Source organism: Lissotriton helveticus, chromosome 4_1, assembly GCF_964261635.1.
Source record: "Lissotriton helveticus chromosome 4_1, aLisHel1.1, whole genome shotgun sequence".
Lineage (NCBI taxonomy): Eukaryota > Metazoa > Chordata > Amphibia > Caudata > Salamandridae > Lissotriton > Lissotriton helveticus.
The window spans coordinates 299,519,480-299,537,255 of record NC_136063.1 but is presented as its reverse complement, the minus strand read 5'-3'; the positions used below and the strand labels follow the sequence as shown (position 1 = coordinate 299,537,255).

The 17,776-nt window shown below is 46.1% G+C and overlaps 1 protein-coding gene across 1 annotated transcript in view; it reads left to right on the top strand.

The window, feature by feature from the left end:
• ZHX2 (zinc fingers and homeoboxes 2) overlaps positions 1 to 17,776 on the top strand; it is a 194,241-nt gene that overhangs the window by 80,490 nt on the left and 95,975 nt on the right. Inside the window, exon 2 of the mRNA XM_078686824.1 lies at positions 3,196 to 3,307. The gene's annotated coding sequence lies outside the window, so the exon portion shown is untranslated. The remainder of the gene's footprint in view (positions 1 to 3,195; positions 3,308 to 17,776) is intronic.

Genomic DNA, 17,776 nt, shown 5'->3' with positions numbered 1-17,776 from the left:
AGGCCTAAAAAAGGGGAAAGCCGCAGGTCCAGACGCACTTCCAAATGAACTATACATGACGCTCAGCGAGGTCTTGATTGGCCCCCTCACAGACCCACTAAATATGATTTTCCAAGAGAAAGGGAAACTTCCAGAATCATGGGACGATGCTACAATAAACATTCTATTAAAGCCAGGAAAAAATCCAACAAAATGTGAGTCTTACCGACCAATCTCGTTGCTAAATTGCGACTATAAAATATATACACAAATCATGGCAAAAAGACTAGGATCAATAGCCGGAAAGCTTATCAAGACAGATCAGAAAGGCTTTATGAAGGGCAGACAGCTGCATGATTTAACACACAAGCTCATTGGGGCCATAGACATAGCGGTGACAGAAAAAACGCCTCTGACCATAGTCGCCCTCGATGCGGCTAAAGCCTTTGACAGGGTCAACTGGGCTTTTTTAAATTGTGCCTTGAGGAAGTACAACCTAGGAGAAAACTTCCAGGGAATGGTCAAAGAACTATACAAAGCACCTAAGGCCAAGGTCCTAGTTAATGGAAGTCAAACAGAGAACATTAAGATCAGGAGAGGGACAAGACAGAGCTGCCCTCTCTCCCTGCTTCTCTTTAATCTATATATTGAGCCTTTGGCAAACAGTTTTAGGAAGCATCTAGATATTACCCCGTTTAAACATCATGGGTGGGAAAAGAAGGTTGCCTTATATGCAGACGATTTAATGATCTTCACTAATAACTACGAGGGATCCATCTCATCAATAGAAGAAACCCTGTCCGAATTTGGGAAAGTGTCAGGCTACCAAACAAACCAGTCAAAAACCGAAATTATGAGCTGGAACTCCACAGTTAACAACACCTATGTCAGGGACAAAATTAGATACCTGGGAATAGATCTAATCAAAGATCTGAACAAATTGGCTAAGCTTAATCTTGATAGGATCACCACTGAAGTCAGGAAATTACTAAAAACTTGGGGAGGTGTACCCCTCACCTTCATTGGAAAATCTAACCTACTTAAAATGTCGGTTCTTCCCAAATTCACATATATTTTCAATACTATCCCATCAGAATTCACGAGGGAAGCCCTAAAGAAGATACAAGGGGAACTTGCAAGTTTCATTTGGTCAGCAAAAAGCACAAGAATAGCCTGGAACAAACTGAGGAGGAAAAAAGTGCAAGGTGGAATAGCAAGCCCCGACTTACTGGAGTATTGCAGGGCCTTTCAATTTAAGACAATAAGAGTACTGCTGAAAAATAACAACCAATATCCAGATTACCTCCAAGCGTTGACAGAAAAGGAGGGTCACTTCTTATATAAATTTGGGCACCCAAAATACTTCAAGAAGGTGAAACTAAAGATCCTTAAAGCAGCCGTGAAACTCTGCTATCAGATAAGAAACACCTTGCAGATACCATATTACAGTAACCATGCACCAATATGGAACTCTCCCGGAACACCAGAGTGCCTTAAAGACAGCCTGGCAACTCCTTTAAAATCAGCGGGTATCCAGGAATGGGGTCAACTAATGCAAGGAAATACTATGGTTGACTGGGAAAGTCTTGCAACATTGACTAATACGACTCTATCAAAATTCAAGTATTATCAGCTTTCCAGCTGGGCAAAAACACTGGAGGAAAACAAGAGGCAACGCTGAGATAGAGAAAGAGATGACAATGTGCACTCCCATAAAAAAAGAAATATCCTGCTGGTACTGGGCCTCATTCTAGCAGGGGAAGAGAACTTTCTGATTCCAGAGACGGTTTGGGGGAATGAGCTGCCATCGTTGGAGGACCAGAAATCTTGGCAAGTATCTATGGAAAAATGTTGGTCAATTGTGAAATCTGCTACCTTAAGAAGAAATCATCTCTTTATAGAGCCTACTGGACCCCGAAGAGACTTTCTAAATTTAGCGGCTCAACTACAAAAAACTGCCCTAAATGCGGATTGGAAAAAGCAGACTATCTGCACATGTTTCAGCAGTGCCCCCGGCTTGACGAATTCTGGGAGAAAGTGGGTAAGACTCTAAATACAGTACTGGGAAGACCAACAGAAGTAAGTATGGATCTTGTTATCTTTGGGGTGACTAAAGATATTATCTTATCGAAAAAAGAGGAGAACCTACTGTTTATTCTAATCCTACTAGCACAGAGACAGATTTGCATTAATTGGATAAGCCCAGCTTCCCCCTTACATCAAGATTGGGTAACCTCTGTAAATAAGATAAACAAGATGGATAGGAAAGGGAGTCCCAAAAGGAAGTACCACTTTTGGGAAATATGGGAAGACTCCCAATCTGTCCCTTAAAGAATGTGTTACACTGGATATATCCAGGAGAGCAAAAATCCAATGATTATGTAATGGCAATAAATAAGCAAGCAAAGTGCTTGTGTGAGTGACCTGGATGGTCAGCTCCCCCAGGATGGATACATTTATTGAATGTAGGATGGAAACAAGGGACCCCCCTCTGAACCAAATAATAGAGAGACTCCCCAAATCAATTTTCGAAACGTAAAAGGGGCAGTGAAGGAACAGAGAACAGAGAAGCGGGTCCCTGAAAACTCCGCATACCTATTATTGCAAAATGAGGATTAAAAAAAAAAGTATGTGCAATCGCATCTCAAGATGGAAGATTTTTTGTTTTGAAAAAGGCACCCGCCTTCGCTGTGTAGCTCAGTGTTATTCATGATAATGGTAAGCACTAGGTGTGACAAATCCACCCCAAATCCAGATTACATATATCACCCAAATCCAGATTTTATATATCACCCCAAATCCACATGACCTGCTGTGCACGAGTCGCCGCTTGTCGGCGTCAGTTCAGCAGTTTTGAATTTTAATAATGCATTTCACAGTTTTTGTGTGTTTGGTGAATGATTTCTTGGATGCTTAAGCTCATTCCCGGGTTTAGAGCTGCGTGCTTGTTAGCGTATGGGGTCAATTTTGGCCAAGGTTAACTGTCCTATATGTTTATCTATAATGAAACAATGTTCTATTTTTTAGACTTCTTGCTTGAGAGATTTAAAAAAAAGCTAGTCTTGGGTTTGTTTGATATACTAATCATTAAGTTGTTGTGTTTACTCCATTGATAGTGGTGTATTTTTATCATTCCCACTGTAAAAGTATTTCTTTAAATTTACACTTGTTAAATACCAATTTGTTGTTTAGATTTCACTTTTCTATTTTCTTCAGGAAACTCCAACAAAGCCTGTGTTTTTCCTCCGTGGTTTAATGGGTAACGCGGCAGACAAGGAATCTCAGCAATCTTCTTCGGGGTTATCTGCATGTGTTCTGTGATCTTGGGGTAAGTTTATTAGTTATACTCCCTGATTGTGCTGTAATGCTAGTTCTTGCTTGTTAATGTGGAAATTGCATTAAATTGTTGCACCAATATCAGTGGATAGAGCTCAGATGCCCCCCCTTTACGCAAGTGACTGCCTAGATATTGTGCAGTTTTATAGGTTCACTGAATATTGCTTTAGTTAAACATAAAATGAACGCATGATTTCTTATTGACCACATTTTGAAAGATTAGGGATTGTACATCGATTTGTTGTTTTAGTGATTAAGGAATAGGTAGTAAAAAAATAAATAAAAAAAATGAACATAAAGCTAATGGCTATTAAAATAGTGTCTTGGGTACCAGCTGGAGATTGAGCGATGGCGTGGTAGGAGGGGAAACATGAACTTGGCTATAACGCAAGGAAGAATCATTGGTGACTTGATACTAGTGCAAACGGATGGGCCCAGCCCACGATGCTCCTCAGTTTGAAGAAAATGTGAACCAATCCAGAAAAAGAAGTTACCTACATTTTTGTTTTTCTGGTCCTGCTCCCAATGGGGCCAAACGGGCACGGAAAAAAAGAATAGCAACCTCACACAATTGGCAGTGGATTATGACACTGTTTCTTACCAAGAAACAGTGTATGCTACTGCGGCGAGCCCTGAAGCAGTCTCCATATATTAGGCATGAAATGTTTTGTCTGAGGCTAATCCATGCATTACATACAACATGTATATCATACAAAAGAACTGTTGGGTAACTGATTTAAAAATTAAAAATAAAAAGAATTACATTGGAAAATCAAATCGAGGCTCTAAAATAGCTTATTCTGGACAATGTCTTTTGTTCTAGAGAATTTTTCATATTGAGTGTAACCCCAAACTTGCGTAATGCAGAAAAATAAGTCTCTGGGGCCAAATGACCTATCGTAACATACTACCCCATTTATGAGGATAAATGATTTGTTTGCTTTCAGCTAGTGTTTTTTTATTTTTTATTTCTAGAGTGCTGTCTATTTGGCTTGATGTTCTCAGTGGCTCAGAACACTGCTCTGCACTCCTACATAATGGAGATATGAAATGATTGTTTTGCTGGCCCCGATCATTTAAGTAGTTAAATCATCAGCAATCAACTCAACCCTTCAGGGATTCCACCAATCTTGGTTTAAATGGAGCTATTACATGCAAAATGTTAGTTCCTCCACAATGTCCTTCACTCGCTCCAAGGGGTCAAGAAGGCGCCAAAAGATCCTTGTTGGCTAATGCACCATGGATGCAGTCTTCTTGCCTCTCTTGTGCATGCCTAAAGAAAGTGTGCTCAGGTAAAGCTGTACACCTAGGCAATGCATCCTTCTCCAACTCGTTTTGCAGCTGCAGTGTGACACGTTCTCCTCCTGGGAGGTGGTAGAGTTGTGGGCACATTTGTCACTGAGCATTAGGAGGTGACTGTTTTACCCAATAACTGAAGTGCTTTCATATGGTGTTACATCACAGAAAGATACACATTCTCTCTAAAGATGGATTCGTACAGTAGTGCAGCTGAACGCATTTGTTGGCTTTGTTCTTAGGTTCATGTTGTGTCAAGAACCAAGTGCTAGTATAGCGATTTGAGTGTATGTATTAAGCATACATGCAAAATGCTACTCGCAGCACGGTCCTGATCTAACCTTTTACCTGTGCATGTCGAATACTTTAGAGGTGCACCAGCCAGCTTAGAGTCTTTGCTTTTCCTACAGAACTGTTTTGTGTAAATGTGAATAGAGGCAGGCTCGTTCAGGGCATGGTGCCTGTCAGTATTTGTCAGCCATTCTTCAAGTCACCGGTGCAGGCTTTGGCCTAGTTTGTGGATTATCTTCTGCCTCATTAAATCTTATTCCTGGAGCAGAAGCACGACAGCATTAAATTCTTGATTATAGTGACTAACTTTCTATTGTATGTAACACCCGTGATCTATTATGTTGTTGACTCTTGTATCATTATTGTTGGAAAACTTGTTTGCTATATAATGTGAGCACGAGTGTGACCCATTTTCTTTTCACCGCTTAGAAATAAATGAGTCTCATGCCACATTATAATGCCTCGGTTATAAGTTTAGCATTAAGGAACATCATCCCTCAAATTTAAACTGGTCTTTTTTTGGGCTGTATTTGATTGTTTACGTATTGCAATACATACAACTCATTCCCTTGAATTGAGTGAGGTCCCAATACATAGCCTGGGGTGGATATTATCGAGAAGGAGGGACAATGGGGACAATGGGGACATATTTAATCAAAACCACTAGTAAGGAGGAACAAAAACAGCAGATAAGCACATGAAGTCCATCATAGAATATAAATTAATCTCCTGGAATGTGAGACGACCTAAAGTATATGCTTATTTGGCGCGGAGGGGGGTACAGATTGCATTACTGCAGGAGACACAGCTTAAAGCCAAGCAGGGGGCTCTCCAACGCAGATGGCATGGGCAAGCCTATTATACGGACTACTCAACCTTTGCAAGGGGTGCGAATATAGATTAAATCAGGGGTACTGTTTCAATTTACTGGCCACCTGACTGATCCTGCGGAATGCTATGTGGTGGTGTATGGTAAGCTGAATGGGGGGATGTTACTATAGGGAGCATTTACGGGCCTAACGTAGATCAGACCTCGTTCCTGGCGGCTCGATCTAGGACATCGGCGCCACACCTAGTGGGATCGGTAATCCCTGGAGGCTACTATAACTGTGTAGCGTATGTAGATCTGGATCGCTTGCACCCACCACTGAGGGACTCACCAGTTAGCAGATCAGCTAAGGCTCTGAAAGAATGGCAATCCCAGAGGAGACTAGCAGGTTCATAGCGAGTACTTAACCCAGGGGAAAGTGAGTACTAGTTTTTCTTACACCTACATGTGAGACCAGACGCCATACTCTGCCCACAAGTTACCCATGAACTAGTTGCATTTAGTGAGTACTTAGCCAGGACAATCTCGGACCACAGTCCCATGCTGTTAGAATTGAAATGGACGACGCCTGCTCTAGCATACCTACATGGCGACTGAAACCAGCGTCCTTAGAAGACCCTGCTTTTCAGCCTTCACACAGTCGTACTGCCATTATCCAGTATTTTGAGAAGAACGAAGGAACGGGATCGGGCCCGCAAATAGTTTGGAACACCTTCAAGGCAGTAATCGGGGGCAGATGTATCGCAGAGACGGTGGGAATTAGGGGGACCCTGCTAAAGACATTGGCCGCGAAACAACTACGAGAGGTAGAGCAGCGCAGGCCCGAACATAGAGAGGTGCAAGAGTTGTTACTAGAAGCCAAAGAGAAGGTAGCCCAACCAGTGCAAAGACTGAGGTGAATTGATTATAGAAATTACATGATCAGAACATACAATGAGAGGAACCGTGCTGAGGCACTGCTGGCGTCGTTAGCTAACCCCGCCAAGAGAGGCTCATTAATATTCGAGCTCAGGGATGAACATACCTCCACGATCTGCCCGCAACAAGACCTACATCGAGCTTTTTACGATTATTATACTGAATTCTACTGAAGCAAAGTGACCTGCACAGGAGAAGACATAGACGTATTCCTGCAACCTATAATCTTACTGACTGTAACGGTAGAAGAAGCAGACCTACTAGGAGAGGACATTGAGATCATCAAGATTAGAGCTGCTGTTAAAGCTATGGCTAGAAACAAGACCCTGGATTCAGACGGGCAACCAGTGGTATTCTACTATACCTATATAAAGGAGGTGGGGCCCCGATTAGTGGCTCTATATAAAACGGTGACAGAAGAGGGCAGGCTTCCTAGGACCACGCTGGAGGCACTGGTGCTGCCCCTCCTGAAACCAGGCAAGCCAGCAGATGACAAAACGGCCTGTATGCCATTATCAATGCTCAACCTGGATTATAAGGTCCTAAGTAAGATATTGGCCACGCAGCTTCTTCCGCATATGGCGACCCTTGTCCACCGGGATCAGGCAGGATATATTCTTGGTATCAATACGGCCATTAACGTCAGACTCCCACGACTACTGGAAGCAGATTCCTATAACACTGAAGAAGTGTAATATTTGCGGTGGACATTGAAAAGGCACTTGATAGTGTGACATGGCCTAACCTTTATAGCGTAATGAGAAGATTTGGACTGGGGCCGGGTTTTGTGGCCTGGACCAAATTACGGTACACCGAATCGCTGGCTAGAGTGCAGACCGTGAATACGATCTCAGATAACTATCAGGTGGGCAGGGGCACTAGACTAGGGTGCCCCCTGTCGCCGCTCCTATTTGTATTAACTATGGAACCTTTGGAGTGTCACACAAGGGCTGGGAGCTTTTATCGGTGCCTGCAAACTTGGAACGAACAGCACTACATTGCGCTGTATGCAGACGACTCACTGATGTTCCTGCGATCCGTGGGGGACGACCTTGCAGGAGCGAGGGAAATCCTCACGCAACTTGGGAGAGTATCGGGCCGACGGGTCCATTGGAAGAAGTCATGCTTATTTCCGACTAGTAGAGAGATCGGACATAGGACAAGACATAGAGTGGGAGCCCAGGTGTCTTCAGCATCTAGGAGTGATAATTTTCATACAGCTTTAGATAGACTAGAACGTAATGTGGGTACGGCAATACAGGGATTGAAGGCAAGCATGGAGTTCTGGGCATCTCTGCTGCTGTCTGTGATAGGCAAGGTAGCCCTTTTAAAGATAATGACACCTACTGTATCTCTTTGTAGTCCTGTCGATATGATTCCCAACGAGTATATTCTGAGAACTCCGATCTCTGATAATAGGGTATTTATGGGGGACGGGCAGACGCAGGGTAGCAGGGTCTAAGACGCAGAGACCGGCAATAGGGGGTGGGCTTGCCTTGCCAGACTTTGAAAATTACTACCTAGCGGCCCAGCTCCCAGGATGTTACGAAGTGGATAGTGAACAGAATGCAGAGGGCAGAGAGTTTAGGCCCCTATATACCAGATTTACGTTGGTTGGCCTGAGTTGTGTTGCGGATGGCCAGCCTGAGATCAGGAGATACTCCTGAGTTTCAAGTGCTGGACTAGGAGCCTACAGAGAACACACATCTAACGACCATATGCCCCAGATATCCCTCAAGTTCCTTACTGATTTCCCATACGGAGGCACCTGGAGAGGTCTGAGAGAGTGGACAGCAGCTGGCGCATCTAGCATGGGGGCCCTATAGGAGGATCTAACATGAAAATAGGATGCCAATATATTGTGACGTCCTCCAGGGTGTTCAAAACGGTCACTTGGGTTAACATCTTTTGTAGAAGTGTGGCTCACTGGTTAGAGGAGGCAGACCTGGAAGCAGAGGTCAACCCGGGACCAGGGTTCAATTCCCCGCTCGGCGGGGTCTTGAGTCCTAAAATGTCCATGGACTTGACAATTCTTGCTCCAGTGCCTACTCGATTCACGGGTTCACACTCTGCGACTCTGGGCAATAGCTTACTTAATCTCCACAACGGCCCCTCGCGGCGGGATGCCTGGCTTTCACCTTGCGGATACCCTGCCAGGGTTATCTCACAGGGGAATACCAGGACGGGTTACCCAAGCAAGCGCTTAGAAACCGCTTGGTGATTTGCGCTATATAAATTCCTGTACATTTACATTTACCACTACTCTGGAACATCGCAAGCAATTACAATGCGGTTGTTACAATGACCGCGTTGTAACAATGCATACAATTATTATTATTATTAAAAAATTTTATAGAGCGCGTAGTCACCCTGGGGTATCCCAGCGCTGAAGAACCCTGCAACCAGAGGAGGCATGGGGGAGAACGAAAGCAAAAGTAATTTTAACATAATCATTATAAGTAGAGGCGATATTGAGTCGGGGAGGTTATGGTTTAAGGGAACAGGTGAGTTTTGAGTAGTTTCCTGAATCTCAAGTAGTTCGGTTCTTTCCGCAGGTCTCGAGGAAGGGCATTCCATAGACGCGCTGTATGGATCGAGAAACGTCTACCGCCCGTGCGGGCCTTCTTGAATCTATGCACGGTAATGAGGGACTCCTCGTCTGATCGAAGAGATCTGGGGGCTTTGTAGGGTTGTATAAATTTCCTCAAAATGGGGGGGCCCTGATTCTGCAGTAGCCTATGGGCCAGGCTTAGGGCTTTGAATGTTACTCGTTCCCTCACAGGGAGCCAGTGAAGGGATTTCAGGGCCGGTTTGGCCGAAGCTCTGACGGGAGTATGCGTGAGAATCCGGGTGGCCGCATTTTGAATTTTCTGCAGTTTGTTTAGGGTGGCTTCGGGGGCGCCCAGGTATATGGCATTGCTATAGTCAAGCCTGGATAGTATGAGGCCTTGGATGAGAAGTCTTTGCGAAGTGGATGGAAGGAGGGGCAGGATCTTTCTCATCGATTTGAGTAGGCCGAAGCATGTGCCTGCTACTTTTTTTTGCCTGTGTGGTGAATGTAAGGTCCGTATCGATCCATACTCCTAGGCTTTTTACTTCCTGTTTAGGGACAGGGGGGGGTCCTAGACAGGGTGGCCAGATGTTCGCAGGGAGGGTGAGTCCTCCAATTACTCCGCTAGTTGGAACAACGACTTGCGGAGAGGTCAGAAGGTGTTGGATTTAGAATTCAACACTTTCCCTACTGTTGCACAGACTGGAGTTGGAATAGTAACTTATACTATTCAACATCCAGCGCCCGCCCCCGCCTCTTTCAGATGCTCCCCCTATGGCCTCCCACAGGTTGGCTAAATCGAGTACAGTCGGAGCTCTCCCGCGAATGAAGAAACTCATCTGCACCCTCCCGCCTAACAAAGGTGGACTTGGGATTCCTGATATCCAACTCTATTACAAAGCTGCGCAACTACAGCAACTGGTGGAATGGAGCTACACTGAGTCAGAAACATTGGCTGATCCAGGACCGAGCTGTAGCCGGCACAGCACTCAGGAAGATACCCTTCCTTAAGAAGCCGCATAGACCCCCCAACCTCTACGCCTCTCACATTACACGCACCATTTTAACAACATGGGACAAGAACAGGAGACACGAGCTGTCTACCTTCCGCTCTCCTCCCACTCCCCTTTTCGACAATCCAGACTTTAGCCCAGGGATAGGTGAGACTTCCTTCACCCCCTGGCGTGCATTGCCGAGCATTGGGTCACTTATTTGATGTACAGGGTGTGATCTCCTTCCCTCAGCATAGATCCGACTATGGACTGCCCAAAATTGATCTCAGACCTCTATAAGATGCGCTCACTCGCTGCACGCATATAATGCAAGCTGGGAGAGGAATCTAGGATGCAAACTCGGCAGCAAAGAATGGGAGAGAGTATACCACAGGGCACAGCACATGGCAAGCAATATGGGCCTTACAGAAACACTAACCAAATTAGCCACCTACTGGTACTACACCCCAGAATGCATACACCGAGTAGACCCCACACAAAGCTCGGAGTGCTGGAGGGGGTGTGGGAAAACCGTAACGTTGGTTCATCTCCTGTGGGAATGTGAGCATATACAACCGTATTGGTCTCAGATCCTAGATGGAATTGATAAACCCCTCGAACGGAGCTCCCCAGATTCCCTGTCTACGTTCTCTTGGGAGTGCGGAATCCCATAACATACCCTCTCGGGTCCAGAAGAGGGCGCCAGATAGCGCTAGGTACGGCCACACAAAACATCCAACTTCACTGGAAGATCCCTCTGATTCCCTCTCACACGGGTTGACTCCAGCGCTTGTGACACATACTGGGGATGGAGAACATACCTCTTACACTGGCAGGGAAAGGCTCGACATTTGGAGAGCTCTGGCAACCACTCTTAGCCATCCTGGTCCAGGAAGTCCGGGAGCTTGTGCCCCAGGTACCTGAGCCTCTTACGGATCGCCACACCAGACGGTACCACTCACAGAGACTCGTTATAACATTGAATACTCTGCACCCAAACAATATTCTTGCAGTGGATTGGGGGGGTGACGTTGGGAGAGGGGGGGGGGGCAAATTACTATTTCTTATGTTATTTCTTCGTTTTTTACATCTTCAGTTTGTAATATGTGCCAAGTCACCTGCCTAGGCTCTGCATAGCTCATGATCTAATGTTTCTCGCATGGCACCTTGCTACATTGGCTGTTAACGCAATATAAAGATTTAAACCTAAAGATGCCAGACGAGGTCGGTGTTCCGTTAAGGCGTACAGAGCCAGAAGGTTCATTGCTGTAAGAGCTCCCACATACTCCCTGAGTGCACAGACTGTACCCTTAAACGGGTAAATCTCAGGAGTATTATGAGCCAGTGACCCTCCTCAAGTGCTCACTGCTGGAAACTCCCCGGAATTGAGCGGTAGGGTTGTTGTGAATCTTGCCTAATGCCCTCTAGATCCCAGGGTAGGGGAAGCAATTGGCTGCCGCAATGTGATTTCAAACACACAGCCATAGCAAGTCAGGAAGAGGTGGTTGTTCATAATAAGAATACCAAAAATTTGTAGTCCAAGTCCTAGAACACCCGGAAGGAGGATACATTTACTGTGCAACAATATACATTTATTAGCTTGACTATTGTATAATGTGTGGTCTTATTATTTAGAAACAGGGTGAATGGGGAACCTATGGGAGGTTAGTCCATACAACCTACTTGTTGACATTGAATTGAACATGTACTAGCAATTTCTATTGCTGGACATTAGTTGTATTGAAAAACAAAAATCTGTTTAAAAACATTTGATAAGTTTTGGTTTCTAGTGGTAAACAGGGCCACTGGACCTATGGGATTCTGCACAAAACAGAAGTGGGTGTAAGTACAACATAATTATTGTAATTGTATTTATATAGTGCTTACTACCCCTGATGAGGCATTGAAGTGCTGTTCGGCGAGTAGTTTGCTACTCGAAAACCCTAAGTGGATTAGTATAGAATTTTTTTATTTCAGCCATGGACATGTTAGTTTATTTGTTGACTAGAATTAAGGGGGGATGGAGGATCTAGAAAGTGTTATTTGGGAGATCATAGTAGTATAATTGGGTTTGGGATGAGTCCGAGGAGGGAAGTGTCTAGAAAGTGTAATTTGCAAGATCGTAGCAGTTAAATGAGGTTTGGAATGAGTCCGCAGTGCGATGGAGGGGAGAATCTAGAAAGGGTATTAGGGAGATCATCGTAGTACAATTAGGTTTGGGATGAGTCATTGGGTGGAAGGTGAGGATATATTGAAAAAGGTATAGGATGGAAATTATAGTAGTGAATTAGAGAGAGTTAAAGGTTCCCTCCACAGTAGCGAAGTAAGACATATATAGATACATAACTTCATAGAAAGGTATACATGTATATGAAAAATAATACAGAGATAAAATGAATGTTCGAGGCATATGAGCTGCAGATTGCACACTATGCATAGATGGCTACCTAGTGTTGGGCCCAGATGTTTGCAGTTTGTTTTTCTTGTAGAAAGTCTTTGGAAGTCACGAGATAGGTGACTCCTCCTTTGGGTGATACTGCACATGGGCATCGACTCCATCCCCAGATTGTTTTTTTCCGCCACCGGGCTCAGATGTGGTTCCAGCGCTCCTTGTTGGAACCGATTACCGTCGGCGCGCAATCCTCACCGGCTTCAAGAAACTACTCTCGAAAGCGTTTTCCAGTCGACACTACTCTTCAAGACCAAGAACGTCAATTCCGGTCGTGGAATACGGCCTTAGGGCCCAACTAGGCCTCGACTCCAGCTAATGGAAAGGACGCCATTTAAAAAGTGTCCTCGATGTGGGTCGAAGTTTCCCCACACTGACCTCCACGAGGTCTGTAACCTCTGCCTCTCTCCGGAGCACGAGGCCAAGGACTGTTCAGCCTGGGCCTCCTTCCACTCCGAAAAGACTATCCGGGATCGGAGAGCCAGAAGAACAATGGCTCGATCTTCAGCATCGATTCCGGGCGACATCTTCCAGGAAGGCGTCGATGTCCCAGAACAACACGACGTCGACAGCAACTCAGAGGCAGAAGATTCTGATGTCGAGGACGTGACTCCAGCGCAGCGGGTCGTAAGTAAGACCGTTGACCCCGACCCTCCCCTCGACACACACTAAAAAGGCTACGGTCACACCCTCGTGTGCACACCGAGACACTACTTCAACGGCCCCACCTTCGGGCTCGGCCAAGAAGTCAATAAAGCCTTCGGGCGACTCAGGCTCGAGTCGACCCCCACTCTGTGCCAGCCCACACTCACCGGCACCGAAGAAACCATCTAGTACCGCACCGAAGCCATCAGCGCCTAAACACTCAGTTCCCTCGGCACCCAAAACAACTTCGGAGCCACACAAAGCTTCCGACCCCAAGAAAGCACCGGAGCCGAAGAACACATCGGAGATGAAAAAAAGTATCGGACTCGAAAAAACCTTCGGAACCGAAAAAGACCCCGGCTTCCCCCATTAAAGATAAAAGGTCGAAAGAAGCCGCTACGGCACCAAAACAAGCTTCCACGCCAAAAGGTCACACTCCTGAAAGAGACTAGTTTACTCCAGACCCAAAGCAAAAGACTCTCATAAAAGATTCCAAGACTGGTCGATTGACGTTATCAAAGAAACGACCATCAGAGGCACCAGCTCCAAAGAAAAAGGACATTGCTACCTCACCTATGCATGTGCCTTCCCCGTCTCCTTCACCCAATCCCTCCCCCCCATATTTCACCACCTAGCTCCCCTACACCATCTAGCACACATGGTGATAATGGGGACGACATATCATATACAGGGGCTAACCCAGAGGAGCCATGTTATCCCCCAGCCTCGCCAGACCCATGGGATAATTATAATACACCAGACGTTCCAAACGTACCTCAAGATGACATATACCCCTCTAGGCCTACACCTCCAGAAGGCACTATGGGGTTTAACCAGTTCTCCAGTATTAGGGGTGTCTTTCATAGATTCACATGCTTGAATATTCCCCGTCGTCGAAGTGGGAGTCCCACGGTACATAGAATAGCAGTAGTATATGCATATATACATGAAAATTACCATAATTACATATATACATACATATAATGCAGTAAAATATATAAAGTTTAAAAGTACCATAGAACAGAATAGGCCCATAGAAAGCCTAAGGGAGAACTCACTTTAGTAACATATCGGAGTCATTATGTATTGGTCCACATTCTAGCCAATCCGTCTGTAGCTCCCTCTAGAACCTTCTCCTCAGAAGCCCAAGTCCTCAGATTTTCTACCGCACGTCGTGTGAAGGGAGTCTCCCTGAGCTCTGCTCAGTTTTTTTCTTCAAACATAGCTGTTTTTCTTCAGATGTCTTCCTCAAGGAAATCTTTGTTCAGGCCATGTCCATCTTGTGGAAAACTGTGTCTCTTTCATGAAAATGTATTTACTGTCTCTACCCGGACCATGAAGTGAAGAACTGTAAGTACTGCCGTACTTTTCCACCTAAAACTTTAAGGGACAGAGAGGCCCGTCTCCTTCTGTGGCTACAGAAGTTGAAGACAACTGACACGGTGCTCTCGGAGGTTGAGAGTGTCTCTTCTTTCCAGTCAAAGACCTCTCAGAAGCGTGGGTCGAAGACGGAGATGCCTTCTCCTTTTCTCAAGAAAAGTAGACTCGTGGAAGTCTCTATGGATGTCTCCCCACAGGATTTACCTCCTATAACGCCTACGGGACCTGGCGCTCTGGCGTCACTGTCCAAAGCCATGCCATCATCCTCTAAAACGGGCACTGGCTCGTCGACGGGCTCGTCGACGTGTCCGTCGATGACATCGACGACTATGAAATCCGTGGATGCTGTCTCCACGTCGACGATGGCATGTTCAATGTCTTCGAGAACTACGTCGACGATGTCCACCTCGTCGACGACGACCCATGAGGTGAGACCCATTACCTCTATCTTAAAGATATCGTCGACGACTGTCAAATCAACACCGTCGACGAAGAAGCCACCGTCGACGCGTCATGCGACGACGCACTCCTCGTCGTCGACCAAGATCACAGCATCGCAGACGAAGATTTTTTCGACGTCGATGGGGGTAGAGCCTTGCCCGTCGACGAAGATGGTCCCGTCGACGAAGATTGGGCCGTCGACGGTGCGACAACTATCGACAAAGTCGTCGTCGACGAAGTTGTCGTCGACGATGAGGGTCCCGTCGACTGGACCCTCATCGTCGACGACAACTTCGTCGACGACTACTGTACCGTCTTCGTCGACAGTTGTCGCACCGTCGGCGGCTCAATCTTCGTCGACGGGACCATCTTCGTCGACGGGCAAGGCTCTACCGATGTCGACGGCGAAAAAATCTTCGTCGACAAAGGTAAAATCACATCCGTCTACAGTTACGGATTCCCAACCGGCTTTTGGATCTTCCACCACTACGTCCACGGGCTCGTCGACGTTGCACCATCCTTTAGCCACGGCTACCACCTTCACAGTGGTCACTGCTTCCACTTTTAAAAAAGTACCTCTTATTCAGTTGAGTCCTATCAAGGGTGGTTCTACTCTTCCTGAACAATTGTTTCAGTCTGCGGAGGAGGACTCCAATGATGGTTCAGAGGTGGAGAATGTCTTTGGCCAAGCGTCTAGCCCATCCGAGCTAAACATCAAGTGCCAAGATTATGATGTAGAGAAGGAAGAGAACGTCGAAGATGGGACAGCTCTATTTCCGGTGGACACTTCAGAGGCACCTATGGCGGAACAAACGACACAGATACCACTGTCTTTGGTAATGAATCTGCAGCACATGCTGGACGATTATAATCGCAGATTCCCACCATCTAGGCCTGTTTCTCCAGTGCCGCAACCTCCTCCACAGCCTCAAATTCCTGCACCAGTTCAACCCAGTTCACCAGTGCGTACCCAGCAGGATACGGATAATGAGGATCAAGATCCTCACAACACAGATCCGAATGATGATGATAACTGCCTTCAAGAGTGGGACGATAACAGGGCTCATACACCTTCGACCCCACCAACGTCGCCTTTAGCTTCGCCTCCTGTGGACATTGGCAGTTTCCATAACTTAATGGTCCGCGCTGCGAAGAGGTTTCACCTCACTTTAGAAGTCCAACAGACTGATTGTTTTCTATACGATTTCAAGGACTTACCTCAACGGCAAGCTCACACTATTCCGATCATCGACCATATCTGGGAGGAAGGTCTCAAATTGATGGAGCGACCAAATTCGATCCCTGCTGTCTTACCAAGGCTGGATAAAAAGTATAAAGCGCCAGCGAATTCTCCGGCATGCCTAGTGTCACAGCCTAAGGCGGATTCCGTCATTACTCAGGCAGCTCAAAAAAGGTCCCGCAATCCTGCCACACCTCTCACATCTCCCCCTGATCAGGAAGGCCGCAAGCTGGACTCCATAGGGAAAAAGTTTACCACCATGACAGCCACGACTGTAAGGGCGGCTAATTCCTTGGCTATTCTTGGACGGTATGACCGCCAAATGTGGTCCGAAATTGCAGCATTCATTCCACAATTTCCGGATGCCATCCGTGCGGAAGCACAAGCCATCATTCAGGAGGGAGAACAGATCTCTTCAGAGATCATTGACTACGCCCTTGATATCTCCTCTACGGGGTTCAGGCTGGAGCTGCAGTTTTGAGGCGTCAAGGCTGGTTAAAATCTACAGCATTTCGCCCGGAGGTTCAGGCTAGAGTACTGGATCTACCATATGACGGTGATTCGCTCTTCGGAAAACATGTCGACGATGTCCTCGAATCAATCAAAAAGGATACGGATACGGCCAAGGCTTTGGCAACCCTCCAGTATAGAAAACGGCCATTTCGAGGAGCACGTGGTAGAGGCGGCAATTTTTCCACTTTTCGTGGATCAAACCAATATCGCTCTTAGAATGAAAACCGTCAAAGGAATACTTACCAGTCCCAAAATCGACAGACCTCCTCCAGACCATACCAGAGGAAAACCACATACAGAGGTGGTTCAAATGCAAAGAAACAGTGACAGTCCCAGCGTCAACCTTCCACCGACTGTAAAAATTGGAGGACGAATCTCCAACTACATCTTGATTTGGTCAAACATCACCTCCGATCAATGGGTCCTAGATGTGATTTCCAAAGGACATACCCTGGAATTTACCAAATTTCCTCCCAATCGCCCTCCATCTGGTCCCCCCTCCCCATTTCGAGGAATTATTGGCTCAAGTCAAATTAATGATCAGAAAAGGTGCTATTGAGGTGGTACCGCAAGGCCAGCGAGGCCAGGGTTTTTACTCCCGCTTCTTTTTAGTCCAGAAAAAGTCGGGAGAGTGGCGCCCCATTTTGGACTTACGGGCCCTGAACAAATTCATCACTTCGAAAACTTTTCAAATGTTGACCTTGCTCCAAATTTTGAATTATCTGAATCCCGGAGAGTTCTTCTCCACGATCGACCTCCAGGACGCGTACTTTCACGTGCTGATTCACCCCAGGCACAGAAAGTACCTCCGTTTTACAGTCGGACACCTACACTTTCAATTCAGAGTTCTGCCGTTGGGCCTCCGCTCAGCACCGAGGGTCTTTACCAAGATCATGGCCCCGGTAGCTGCTTTTCT